We start from the raw sequence: 15000 nt of genomic DNA, 5'->3' as shown, positions 1-15000 counted from the left end.
GAAATGCCGCAGATAGCCATGTGTTTTTTGGAGTGGTTAGGCACTAAAAATTTTCCGCGATTTCAATTTCTCCGGCCAAGACAAACTTATTTTCACCATTGACATTACATCTCTGTACACAGTCATTCCCAATAGCGAAGGTCTTCGAGCAGTTAAACACTTTTTCCATCAACACACTGTCAAAGAACCAAGCTCGGAAACGCTCCTCCGCCTTGCCGAACTAGTTGTAACGCTTAATTGTTTTTCATTCGCCGGCAACTATTACAACAAATTAATGGTGTAGCGATGGGCACAAGAATGGGACCTAGCTATGCCAATCTTTTTCTAGGATATGTTGAACACCAATTTTTTAATCAGTACAACGGCCCCAAACCTGAACTCTACGGCCGCTACATCGACGATTGTATCGGCGCTATTTCATCTAGCAGAGAAGAACTCGATCATTTTATAACCTCCGTCAATTCTTTTCATCCGGCTCTTAAATATACCTGGGAAATTTCGGAAACTTCATTGGCTTTCCTAGATATCAAAGTTCTATTAGTGGCAACGTGCTATGTACCAGTGTGCACTACAAACCTACAGATTCTCACAGTTATTTGTTGTATTCATCATCACATCCATCACATGTCAAGAACTCCATTCCTTATTCTCAATTTCTTAGACTTCGACGTCTATGTAGTGATGACTCCGATTTTTCCAGCAAATCAGAGGAGATGTGCCAGTTCTTCGAAAAACGTGGCTATCCTGTCTCCGTGGTCAAAGCGGACCATCATCGCGCCCAACAATTTGATCGACAGTTATCACTACAAAAGTCACAAAAAGACAAGAATGACAGAATTCCATTCACCCTCACTTTCCATCCTCATAATCACGCAGTCAAAAGTATCATTCTTAATAATTTTAAATTACTTCAAAATGATCCCGAGCCTGGTAGAACCTTTTCGCAAACTCCACTTATTTAATTCAAACGCGACAAAAACGTAGGCAACTTTTTAGTTGGAAGCGCGCTCAAAACTAACATGCAACCCGGCACTTTCAAATGCGCACGCTCACGATGCAAAACATGTCTTTTCATTGTTAACACTAGCAAGATATCGGGACGTAAGCGATCTGTTAAGATCACCGATCGTTTCACATGTACCTCCGCAAATATCATTTATTGCATAACCTGTACATTATGCAATAAATTATACATTGGCGAGACAGGTAGACGACTAGGTGACCGATTCCGCGAACACCTTCGCGATGTTGAGAAGAATGACAAAGATGCATCTAAGCCAGTCGCTCGTCATTTGAATCTCCCTAACCACTCCAAAAAACACATGGCTATCTGCGGCCTTTTTCTACAACTAGTTACGACGGAAAGCCGCAAGAATCTAGAACAAAAATTCATCTTCCAAATCGGCACCCTTAATCCTCACGGTATTAACAAACGCTTTTCATTTAACTAATATATTCCTATTTTTCACGTTGCCATGTTACCACTAATAGCGTAGCTCCTACTCGACTATAAAAACTACACGTAACCCATAATTCCTCGATTCGCTCTGACGAAGGGCTAACGCTCGAAACGTCAGCTTTTAGAATCTCTGTACGGTGGCCAATTTACATTATCAACTCCGTTGATAAAACCAAATTTTTGTATACTACTTCCCCACCGACGCAGCACCACAGTTTCTTTAGAAACTACCCCCTTCATTAATTTTTAGATTCATTTAATTCAATTTCTATATCCATTCAATTCAATCTGTCTTTATTCAATTCAATTTCTATATCCATTTAATTCAATCCGTGTGTATTTAATTTCACCTTTAAATGCCCTTTAACTTAATTTTTGTATCGAGTCAATTTAGTTCGCATCCATTTAATTCCTTGTCCACATTTGTCCAGTTCAATCCATACATCCATTCAGTTCAATCCCCCATTCGTTCAATTCAATTCTTACATCCATTCAATGTTCTCCTTTGTCATTCAATCTTTGGGTGTGGATCGAGGGGTAAAATTGATTCAATTTTAGGGTCTGAGGCGGGTTTTTAAAAAAATTCCCGCGCTTTGACACCGCCATTTTGTTTAAAGGGCAATGTAGACTGTACATCGATCTCTTTCGCCATGAATGAAGATCAAGAAAAGCTTTAAAAAGCGGCTTCCTATATGCTCCTAAGCGTGCGATCAGGTTTTAGTGGATGCTCCAAACACAACCTGTTCAACCACAACCCGTTCTGGTTCAATCGCTGAACCTCTGGTTCGCGCGCGATCCATAATGCAGACGAGCACAAACACTGGATTTTATTGCAGGTTGAATAGAAATGAACGTCTGAGAGCGGCAGCGGCAGCCACGTCCACGAAGAGCAAGAAAAATAAGAAGTCAAAACCTCTGGAGAAGAAACCATTTGAATTTGCTTTTCTAAGGGCAAACTCAGAGGAAAGCGATGAAGAAGACGCTGTGGAAACTTTGAAAAACATCGTCGAACGCGGTATGATAGAACTTGCTGAGGACGATAGTGAGGCAACTGTGCGAGCAAAGGTAGCATCCTCGCTGAAAAGCCAGTATAGTCTATTGGGGCCCAACGACTTTGAATTTGTAAAAGTTACCCAGAAAAAAAGTTTCAGTTTTAAGGTTGGCCGAGAACACAGAGTACAACTACAATGTTGTAAAAAAGCTGGCTGGGCATTGTCTCCTTTACATTCGCATGAAACAGGCCTTTGATTTCGTATTGACGGAACAGATAGACCTAGAAGATGACCAAAATGAAATAGAGTCTTATCAGCAAGATGCAAATTTCACCAGTGCAGCCTCGTCCACTACCAGTACAATCACAATTAAGTCAGATAGACAAGCCTTCTATCAGCACCTCACCTAACTTTCAAACAGAGGGGACAAGCAGTGCTACCACACCAAGGCATCATACAGAGAGTTCCACTAACATAACACATCAAAGCTGGGAGGGAAATGGAAGTAAATTCTATCAAAATATTGTTTCTGAATTTCCTGCAAGTGTTATGGTAGAGCCCACAGAAATGCTGCGATACTTGCAGTGTAAGATAGTTTAGGGTCGTCCTTTGGACAGGACCAATGATGAATCTGTTCTTGAAGGGGAGACCAATTTCATTGCTGTAGACCGGGACAATGTATTAGAAACAACAGTTGATGAATTGAGAGCAATTCAGGATCCAAGAATAACCTTTCAAGTAGAGTTTTATGGAGAAATGGCTCAGGACAGTGGAGGTCCAAGAAGAGAGTGGATCCGGCTTTGTAACCAGCACATAAAGAGAAGATATTTTGAAAATGGTCTTAAGGAACACCTTTCTGAAGATTACTTTTTTGTGGGCCAAATGGCTGAAGACCTCCTACAGGACATTTTTGTCAGTAAAGAGAGAGAAGTATCACCATGTGTTTTAAAACTCCGTGAAGGCCTAGACAGTCTGGGGATTCACATGTTTGGCAGAAGGTTCCCTCTATTCCTCTATTTGCTTAGGCCAGCCCAGAATAAAGCAGCACTAACAGTCCCAATAATTATTCACCTTCTTTCAGCATTTTCTGAGGAGGGATCCAACAGCCTAATTTATGAGAAAGCTGTGCATGGGAAGTTCGTGAAGTATGTTAGAGAAGTGGCAAGTGGGCGTCGAGTAACCAGCCTTGAAAACATATTGGAATTTGTTACCGGAGCGAGTGAAGAGCCAACCCTTGGATTTGACCAGCAGCCATGCACTGAATTCAGTTGTGCTAGCAACAGTAAAAGAAGCAAAGATAGATCGCACTGAAGACGACACTGGCAATAACTATGCTGATGGAGAGGTAAGTCTAAGTTTCAGTGTTTCCCTCACACTGATTTTTAAGACTTGAAGATATTCAAGGTCTTGCAGAAATTAATAAATTAAACTTGGTTGACTAAGTGACAAATTAAGTAAATAGACCATTTCCGAGTTCATGCCTGCGTCCTCTTCAAAGCGAGTCTAAGTGCAAAGTTTTTGTTATGAAAATTAGATTTCATTCATATGTAAAGTAGAACTAATTACCATCACAAAAACTTCGCACTTAGACTCGCTTTGAAGAGGAGACATACGTGAACTCGGAAAGGGCCTATTAGGGCTGACCAAAGACACAGTGCACCTAGGCTTCACACGCACACAGAACTAAAGAGAAAGTTGATGTCGAATAATCAGTGTGTTTTTGTCTGAGATAATCCAATTTTCCACAGAAACTCAATTTTGACCTCTCCCTTTGTGACTTTCATTACTCCTTGCCCTCACTTTAGTATTGTGCAAAAGTAATGAGAGCTTAATTCGACGAAATTCGAGAATCTCGGAGCTTTTCGACCAAAATGGCAAATTTTTGTCCCGAGCGTAAGTTCACAGGGACAAAAAACGAAATTCGCGCATTTCGCTCTCACTACTTTTGCATAATACTATATATGTTCACCATCCATAGTTATAGTATGATAGTACTGCATGAGACATACTCCTTTCACCAGTCTCAGAGCTCTTTAACATTAAACATGTAATCTTTGCTCAGGACATTGACGTCCCTCATAAAAGGTGGAAGGTAAAATTAGAATGAATTGATTTAAATTGATGGAAGGAAGTGAGAAAACTGAACACTCAGTCTTCTCCATCTCAGAGAATCGAAGGAAATATGGCGGAAGGTGAAACCGCAACTTGTGATGCGTCCTTTCAAGAAGAACCAACGCTATCGCAATTGCGAGATATTTTAGGTAATCTGGAAAGCTCTGTGGCGGCAATAATGTAAGACAATGCTAATCTTAGAGAAGAGCTCTAGCAATTTAGAGCGACTCTTCAGTCACATGGCCGCGACATTGAGCAACTTGAGACGAAGCTTGCGAAGGTCATAAGTGAAAATCAAACACTTAGGACTAAACTTGATCAAACGAGGAAAAAGTTAAAGGAGGAACAAGATAATACATCGAGAATGTGGCTGGAGCTGGATGAACTAGAGCAGTACAGTAGAAAGTCCTCGCTAGAATTTTATGGAATACCGGAATCGGCGTACGTGTCAACAGATGAAGCTGTGTTGAAGTTGGCGAGAGCTCTGGACGTAGAAATATCTTCAACTGACATCGACATCTCACACAAAATCAAGCGGAAAGGTAAAACTTGTACCATTGCTAAATTCATCAGCCATAAAACTAAAACGAACGTGTATTTCCTAGTTTTTCGAATACCACTTCGGCCGCTGAGTCATCACGTATTTTTATTAATGAAAGCTTGACAGCTTATAGACGAGGTCTCGTGACCAGAGCAGCCAAAATGCGACAGGATAGCGCTATTCATAGCTTCTGGACTATCGACGGTAAGGTTTTCGTTAAAACTTCCCCAGAAGGGTCTCCGACCAGGATTGTTGATGAAAACGGCTTCAATAATTTATAACTGCCACAAGAAAATTTAGGTATCTCGATTATTATTATTATCATTATTATTATTATTATGCTTTGAAATGTCTTCTGTTTAAACCTTTTTTTTTTGTCTTTGGAAGGGAGGGGGATGAAAGAGAGCTCGTTTAGACTTTTCGGCTCGAGAGGGTATATAACGTTATAAATTGAGGTTTTTTAGAAATCTATCTGTTGGCGTTCTGTATATTATTATTATTATTTTTTTTTTTGCTTTAACTTTGTCGTGTTTTTGTTTATTTTTTTTTACTGACTTCTTTGCATGCAAGAGAAACTAAGGTGTGGTATTATTTCTTTAAATGCACGGGGATTGAGGGATCAAATCAAGAGGCGAAGTATTTTTTCTTTTATTAAGAGATCAAAAGGCAACTGTCTGTTTTTTACAAGAAACTTGTTCAAATTCAAATGACGAAGTGGTATGGAAAGCTGAATGGGGAGGTGATATCGTGTTTTCTCACGGCTCTTGTCATAGCAGAGGTGTCTGTATTTTAATTGACCCAAAAGTCAAAGGAAAAATATAGTTGCTATTTCAGGACAACTCTGGAAGAATAGTCTTGATTACCTCACAAATAAACGGTCTAAAGGTATCTCTTTGTAATATATATGCTCCAAACAATTCAGAAGATCAGCTTCGGTTCCTGCAGGAATTAAACTGTTGTTTAATAGACAAAGCGGATATCACAACACTAATAGTTGGAGGCGACTGGAATTGTGCGCTTATGAAAAAGGACAAAAGTGGTGGAGCCCCGTGGAAACCAACCACATACTGTAACTCCCTGTTCATTACAATGGGCATTTTCGATCTTATGGATATTCAAAGAATTCGTCATCCAAATGCGAAGAAATTCTCTTACGTGTCAAAAGCACTGAAGATGAGATCACGAATAGATTTTTTTCTAATTTCCAAAAATTTGAAAAACTTTGTAAGAAAGGTCGACATACAACCCTCTATCGCACCGGATCACAATTTAATATATCTGTTGTTGACATGGACAAAAGAAAATCCCAGAGGACCAGGGTGGTGGAAATTCAATAATTATTTATTAACTGAAGAGTATAGCGCTAAGATTCGTGAATTGTACCCAATGTTCCGCGAAAAACTCTCTTATGTTGAAGATAAGCGACTTTTCTGGGAAATGCTCAAGATGGAAATCCGGAATGTTACAATCTCCTTTGCCAAAGGAAAGGCGAGTTTGGTTAGAAAACATGAAAGAGAAATAAAGGAGCGATTGGATAAGTTGGATAAAAAAATATGTCATAGCGCTGATTTGAATAACGTGGATCAAGAACTAAATGAATATGACGAACTTAAGAATGAACTTAAACTAATCTATGAAGTGAAAAGTAAAGCGACTATATTTAGAGCTAAGTGTAACTGGGTTGAAAACGGAGAGAAAGGGACCAAGCATTTTTTCAACCTAGAAAAAAGGAATTACAACGGAAAGGTCATTAATGAAATTGAAACCGAGGAGAGCGAATCCATAAAGGATAATAAGGAAATTTTGGCGAAAATTGAACAATATTATAGTGATCTTTATCGGTCCAAAATATTACTGGATCATCCACAGGAAAGTTCTAATAAGTTTACACAGAATGTAGAAATGCCAAAACTTTCAGACGAGGAAAAGGTGTCTGTAGAGGGTTACCTGACATTTGAAGAGTGTCAGAAGATATTAGAAACCTTACCAAATGAAAAATCACCCGGCGAAGATGGATTTACGGCGGAATTTTATAAATTTTTATAAACATTTCTTTGATTTGGTGGGGTATGATCTTGTTGAAGGCCTTAATGCAGCCTACGATACGATATTGGGCAACTGTCAATATCTCAGCGCAGAGGTGTGATCACTCTATTACCCAAAGGGGATGAGTCATTAACACATTTATATAACTGGAGACAAATAACATCTAAAGCTATATTGAAGAGAATTGAACCAATCCTAAACAAACTTGTCTATTCAGATCAAACTGGATTCGTTAAAGGAAGGTATATTGGAGAGAACATCAGACTGATTATTGACATTATGGAACAAACAAAAAAACTAAAGAGAACAGGGGTTGTCATCTCGGTAGACTTTCAGAAAGCTTTTGATTCCCTTGAGTGGTCCTGTATCCAGTCAGCTTTAGAGGGGTATAATTTCGGTGAGGGAATTGTTAAGTGGATTCAATTGTTTTATAGGGATATAGAAACCGCAGTTATGAACAATGGATACTATTTGACAAGTTGGTTTAAGCCTTTAAGAGGAGTGAGACAAGGGTGCCCTCTTTCACCATATTTGTTTATTTTCACTGTCGAAATTCTGTCTAACAATATTCGACAAGATACAAATTTATCTTTGGAAATGAAATCAAGCTGACCCAGTTCGCTAATGACACCAATCTCTTTTGTCGTGACCTTGACTCATTCAGTGCAGTTCTTAACAAAGTTAATATTTTCAGTAAATTTTCAGGGTTGCACCTTAATATTGGTAAAACAAAGGCAATGTGGCTTGGAAGATGGTCAAACAATAAAACAAGACCTCTGGAGATGAAATGGGTGCGAGAACCGACTAAAATATTGGGAATTTATGTATCTTATAATGAGAAAGGAAATGACCAACTTAACTTTAAACTTAAAATACAGAAAATGCAGTCTAAACTTGATATTTGGAATTCTAGAGCTTTGACACTATATGGCAAGGTATTAATTGCAAAATCCCCAAGATTTGTCGTCTTTGATATATTCAGCATCTATAGTTAACGTTCCTACAGATATTCCTGCTAATGTAACAAGTAGACTCTTTAAATTTCTTTGGAAAAATAAAAGAGATAAAATTAAACGGTATGCTATGTATCAAGAATATGACAAAGGCGGCTTGCGAATGATAGATGTTGATGTAATGTTCAAGTCATTAAGGTTAGCATGGATACCAAGGCTGTTACAAAATACTAAAAGCAATTGGAAAACTGTTCCTGAGCATTTCTTTCGAAAATGTGGTAGTCTTCGCTTTCTGTTAAGGTGTAACTACCATACTAAATACTTAGTAGGCCTACCAAAATTTTATAGGGACGCTCTTTCTTTCTTCTCCGAACTTAAATCTCTTTATAGTTATAATTATAGCAAAGAAAATCTCCTGTTTAACAACCAGGATATTCTAATAGATGGTAAACCTTTTTTTCTTAAGGCGTGGTTTTCGAAAGGTGTTGTTTCAGTTAATAATCTGTTTCATGAATCAGGCCGCTACCTTACCTTTCAAGAATTTCTATCGAAGTATAATTGTAAATCAAATTTTCTGGAGTATTATCAAGTTTTAAGCGCAATACCAAGCTTTATGTCTAAAAAAGTGGGAGAGATGGATAACACGAGCGTGGAGGGTTTTGTCCAAGGGGCCCCATCTTTTATGCTAGATGAGAACATAGTGTTAAATTTAGCGAAATTAAAATGTCGAGATTTTTATCGGCTCTTGAATTTTAAACTACACCAGTCAACTCCAGCTGGCTTACAGCGTTGGAGTAAAATACTTCCAATTGACAGTGCCTCATGGGGAGAATGTTTTAAGATGTCATATAAAACATATAAGGAAACTAAGTTAAGAGAATTTAAATTTAAACTTCTTCACCGAATTGTAGTGACCAAAAAGGAATTGAAAAGATTTGGAATTAAAAGTGAAAATGACTGCTTGTATTGCGGTGAATCAGATTCCATAGACCACACTTTTCTTGACTGCCAATTTATCTCGTCTTTTACTCGTCAAGTGGTGGGGTGGTTTAATGCCACAAACAATACCAGTTTCAATCCAGAACCTAAGGAGAAAGTGTTTGGCTTGTTTAAGCAATGCCTTGCTGGGCATGAGGCTGTGAGAAAGTTTAACTATACTTTTTTATACATGATGTATTACATTTATTCAAACAAGCTAAAAGAGAGCTCGATTATTTTATCTGAATTTGTTAATGATTAATTTTAAATACAAGGATGAGAAATTTACATGATTTAATTTACTTTATTCGCCCTCTTTGATTGATCACTCAGTTCTCGTGCATGTCAGATCATTAGTTGTATTTGTTTTCTTTTCTTTTTTTATATATATGTACCTTGTGCAATGTAAACTTCTGTTATGTTAAATAAATTACAAAAAAATAATAATTAAATAAATTAAGGGATCAAGAAAGAAGAGGGCCATTCCTGATTTCATGCCCAAGTCTCACACCTGTTCAAATACTGTGCATCTACCATGTGGATCTGCAGGGTTGTCTCTTTCATCAGATAGAGAATTATTTGCCCTATATGATTATGCTTTCAAAAACACGCATTTTGGCATTGTGTAGTTCCAACATCTAAAGGTACATGAAGAGTTAGGTTTCGTTGTTATGTTGTGTTGAAAATGAAAGGACTTGGTTCCAGAAGTGTTTAGAAATCTTTGTCCCTTTGATTGTAAGGGATTTGACACTGTCTCAGTATGTGTTATATGCAGTGGAGTTTCAATTTGAGCAACTGCGTGTCCTTTGCCACAGATCTTCCCACTCTTTGTTGAAGTTGCTCTGTTTATGTTGACAAAGGGACCCTGTTTTATATTGTTTGGCATACATATTCAGATGAGGACTTGGGAATGAAGGATATTACTTTGTGTCAAGGAATTGGCATATTCTGAGCTACTCCAGGCCCCAGTTGTTCAAAAGGTGGATAACGCTATCCACCAGATAAATCACTATCCATTGGATAATGCAATTGATTTCGTTATTATTTATCCACTGGATAGTGATTTACCCGGCGGATAGCACTGTCCATCGTTTGAACAACTGGGGCCAGGTGTTTTGAGTATGAACCACACCCATAGCACTTGCATAGGTTATGCAAGTCTCTGGTGCAAGTCAATAAAAAACCCCTGCGGCACTAACTGATAAACTAATATTTTATCAAGTACTAAAGTAAACCTTTCCTTCTTTATTGATGTTGCTTATAGTCCATTACCGATATTTTGAAGACGTTTTCTTTGCAAATGTGGCACTAACTGATAAAGTAATATTTTGTCAAGTACTAAAGTAAACCTTTCCTTCTTTATTGATGTTGCCTATAGTCCATTACCGATATTTTGAACACGTTTTCTTTGCAAATGTCTAGCAGTTTAGAAGGTCCACTAATAACAGTTACTGTAATTAAAAAGGTAGATCAGCTCAGACTACTGATTTCAATCCTACTGAATTTAAAAAAAAAATCATCTATTCAAAGTGCATGGCATAAACAACAGCCGCTATTCTTACCCAATACAATAAAAATTAGCATTCCACGTTGATTAATCCCAGTTTTGTACCTCCCCAAACGAGGAGCTTTGAGATAGGCTAGTAAAAACTATTACCTAAATGATTATTACCAATTGTTTGGAGCTACAATACCGCTATTTGCAAAGCATTTTACATTGGAATGAGTTGATGTTATAGTTAGGCACCACACTGTAAATGGAACAAAGTAACAATGTTTACATTCAAACTGTGTGAATTGTCAAGGTCTGTGTAGCAAAGGTACAGGAGGACTATTTTGATATACTTCGAAATCTCAACCTTCATACATGTTCATAGGTGAGAAACATTGAAGGGGTGACCCGAAAACACAGACCCCCCTGGTGCATGGACTACCTGAACGGACTACCCCAAAAATACTATTTCAAGTGAGTACTATTGGTCGTAAGCAGCATCACAATTGATGCTAAGCCTAAACATCCATTTTAAACAGCGTTGGTCAAGAGTATTTAAGTCTAAGCGCCTATTTTAAAAAGATTATCTTTCAATAATTGTTGTGATGGCGATTACCTCATTTAAGTGAAGTTAACCTTTTTAAAGTGCCCCTTTGATGAAAATGTAACTAATGACCCAGTCTTCCTTAAAGTAAGAAAGTAAACTTGTACGATATGTATGTAACATTTACAAATTGCATTCCTCTAATGTCTGCACTATAATTCTGAGTAAGGGATCAATAGAGTTACACAAATAGGCTGTTAGTTCACCATCGCTGACATTTGGTAGCTGAGCAGGAGACACCTCAACGTTGTTGTCACTTTCCTCAAAGGGTGCCCGTCCTTCTGGATCCTCTCCATAAAATGTTATGTCTTCTGGGTTATCGTCAAGGCTGCCATTTGCAAGCGGGTTGCTTGAACTCATCATTCCATTCAACCACATCTGATTTGAGGACCAGTTTTGCTCGGTTTGAACTGGATGGTCATTGAAAGAGACCATCCACTCAGATAAGGCAAAATTTATTCTTTTCAAGAAGACATACTGTAATGTCAACATGTGGATGGGATTTTCTACGTCCAAAAGCCCTGTTTGTTCCATAGCATAGAAGGTGTAATAAAATACGTGGCAAATACATCGGAAAACGTCCCTCCAAAGCCTTTCGATTCTTTGGTTCCTAGTCGATGAGCCCGCAATAAAACTACCTCGACCCTCCCCACGAACTGCAACCATTGCATCGCATACAGCAGTGTTCTCTACACCAAAGTCTACCCTTATGCGGGATGGCCACAATCCACCATCTTGTTCCACAGCACTTTCAAAGAGACTGATAGATTATTGGTGCTACAGTGAAGGAAATTAATTCGTCCTGAATAGCCATCAATGCACCCATGAATGACAAATCCCCAGCGAATCAAGGAATGGTGGCCATCCAAGTGCCACAACGAGTTTGGCCACGGAACGAAGTACACCCTTCGTGATACTAAGGCACCCCACCTTATAGCTGTGTTCCTCGGATCTACCCTGTTAAGGCTCTCTCTGATGCGCCTTCGTTGTACAGTGTACTCCATTGCCCTAAAGTGTCCTCGTAGATAAGGTTCACCTGTAGTTAATCCATGCCTTGAAATGAAATCACGAATAATGCCGTCAATTTCTTCATCAGTAATGGTACTGAAGCGAGACAAATGCTCTAGATCAAATAAACGGACTATGCATTATTGTCCAACGAGATACTCTGAAAACCCTAGCAATCTTTACTCAAGTGAAACCTATCCCTCTTAAATCTTCGAGTACCTCCGATCTGGCAGAATGTTTAACGATGGTCTACCTGGACGTCCATTCTTTAGCGATTGACAGGAGAGGTAAGTAACACTGGATGGCCTTGTTACACTGTTTCCAAAATGTTGGAGAAATTTCTCGAGTAATTCAGTAAACACCATGCAGTCTCAGATCATCCAACTGTTTTACGTCAGTTTCGTCGGTAACTATAGTCGCCAACTGATCTGGTAATCTTATCGTTCTTTCCAAAAGATCTGCATGGGTTAAAACCTCGGAAACATTGCGATCGTCGCTACCAAATGAACTCTGACTTAGAATTTACTCAGTCCTTCTTATCACGTGCTCAAAAAAATCCTTTATCTCGGAATCTCCTTCCTCATCAATGTACACTTCTGTTCCCGCCATCTTTATCATGACGTCGTTCTGTCCCAGCATCGTCCTAGCAGATTTTACCGCTCGACCCAGACCCCAAGATTGAATGAATATAGGCGAACATTTGAATGGATGTAAGAATTGAATTGAACGAATGGGGGGATTGAACTGAATGGGTGTACGGATGGAATTGGACATATGTAGACTAGGAATTAAATTGATGCGAACTAATTTGACTCGATACAAGAATTAAGTTAAAAGGCAATTAACAATGAGATTGAATACACAAGGATTAAATTGAATGAACACAGAAATTGAATTTGAATAAGTACAGATTGAATGGAATGGATAAAGAAATTGAATTGAATGAATCTAAAAATTAAATTGAATAAATACGAATTAAATTAAATGATTGCAGGGATTGAATACTGATTTGAATAAATAAATATTAAATTGAATCAAAATAGAGCTATTGAATATTGCTACATTTGGCTTGGCATAGTAGGGGGAATCCAAAGCTGTAAATTTTGATGTAAGAAACCGAAAATAAGAATGGATGAATGAACGAGCAACGAGAACGCGGTAGATGACAGAGAAATCTTGCTTTTATTTTCATTTCATGTTATTTTAAAGTAATGCAAGTTTATATACGGCTATTATTTCTCGGGGCTGTGATTTTTAAACAGCTTGGAAACAGCCATTGCACACAGTTTCCTCCGTAACACCACAGACATTTGATTACCGTAAAATCCAGTGAGCTAAAGTTTAATGAAAGCCCTGGTTCAAGCTATGTAGTCACGGAGGTGTGTTCACTGTCTTCCGTAATGTATAGTTTATATTGCAAGCGGGATTGCATGTTTATTTTCAATCAATTCAACCTGATAATATTTATCAAGTTAATTTTTTATACACTTGAATGATTATCTGATTTCTTATCGGTGTATATGAGCCTTCTGACAACGACTTTCCCCAGTGCCCACATTCTTACAACTTGTTATTGTAAATATATTTTGTGGAAAAGTTGACATAATCAAACCAATGTACATTATTGAGCATGCTATTCCATAGCAATTTGCTTCTTGTGCTTTTCAAGCTATGAAAAAAACTTTTCCATGTCTTGTCTTACCAATGAAGACAATGTGATGTCTTGGAATGCTGCTCATGAAATCTGTTGGGCCCAATTTGTGCAAGTCCCAAACATAAGCATCTCATCATCTTTAGCAGTTCTTGTAGAATGGACCCAGCGTAAGAGATGGATATTTGCTGTTTTGGAGGCAGTGACAATGAACTGTTAGTTTTATTTGCCTCCATTCCTTAAACTACATTTTTGTTTCGTTTCGTTTCCTCAGAAACGAATAGTATCTATTTTGACTTCAGGGTGAACTAATTACACAGTGAGGTAGAGTGGTCCATTCAAAACAGAGTTTGTAATGGAATATCTTAACTGTGACATCTATGAGAGGTAAAAACAAACTTGTGAACATGTGAACCTGAAGTATAGCAAATTATAATGCTGACAAACGCGAAAGTGAAGGAAATGGGTCATAAATATGAAGGTTTCACTCTCTGAATAATTTTGGGTTATATTAAAGGGATATATTGTTGAAAAATCCAAAGCTATCTCTCTTCATAGTAATAAGTAATGTAAATCTTCACAATGGCGAGTTGAAGTGCTAAATTGGGTTTTCCAGGAGCCAGTTATTTTGGTAACTGCCCATGTTCACATGTAACACAAGTAATGGAAGATTCACAGAAAACGGAATTTGAAATTTTGTGCTGTGGCATTTGAAGGAGAAATAGGTATTTGTAGACAAGTATCTGTTCTTCTCTTTAATGGTTATATTTTCAAAGCATGTTTTGAAAACAAACAATTCAACTTAAATTATTGGAGTACAAGAAAACTCACACTAGTGTGATGCTTTAAACTAACCCAAAAAAGTCATGTGTACAAAATTAAAGAATACTGTTTAATATACATATTTATATTTTTGAATCAGGAGAAGCAATAATGGAAGTCGTTAGCGAATTGACAGGTCAATAAGACTATAATGATAAGCCTTAAAATTATTTTCAAGAATAATAATTATTGTTAAGACTTCACAATCTTAAATAACCCTCTATCTTGGAAAATACAAGATGACATGCACTTAGTTTGAGGTGAAGAGATTAATATTTTTTATTAATGAAAGTAAAAGGCAATGATGGAACCGATCGAGCTAAATCTCTCTGTGCACCACTA

At 37.8% G+C, this 15000-nt stretch overlaps 1 pseudogene; it reads right to left on the bottom strand.

The window, feature by feature from the left end:
* Positions 1-11300: 11300 nt before the first annotated feature.
* LOC138055403 (uncharacterized) lies at positions 11301-12794 on the bottom strand (annotated as a pseudogene).
* Between the last annotated feature and the right edge of the window lie 2206 nt (positions 12795-15000).

Source organism: Montipora capricornis, chromosome 7 (assembly GCF_036669925.1).
Source record: "Montipora capricornis isolate CH-2021 chromosome 7, ASM3666992v2, whole genome shotgun sequence".
Classification (NCBI taxonomy): Eukaryota; Metazoa; Cnidaria; class Anthozoa; order Scleractinia; family Acroporidae; genus Montipora; species Montipora capricornis.
Note: the sequence above shows the minus strand (reverse complement) of the source record. Positions and strands in the feature narration are given on the sequence as shown.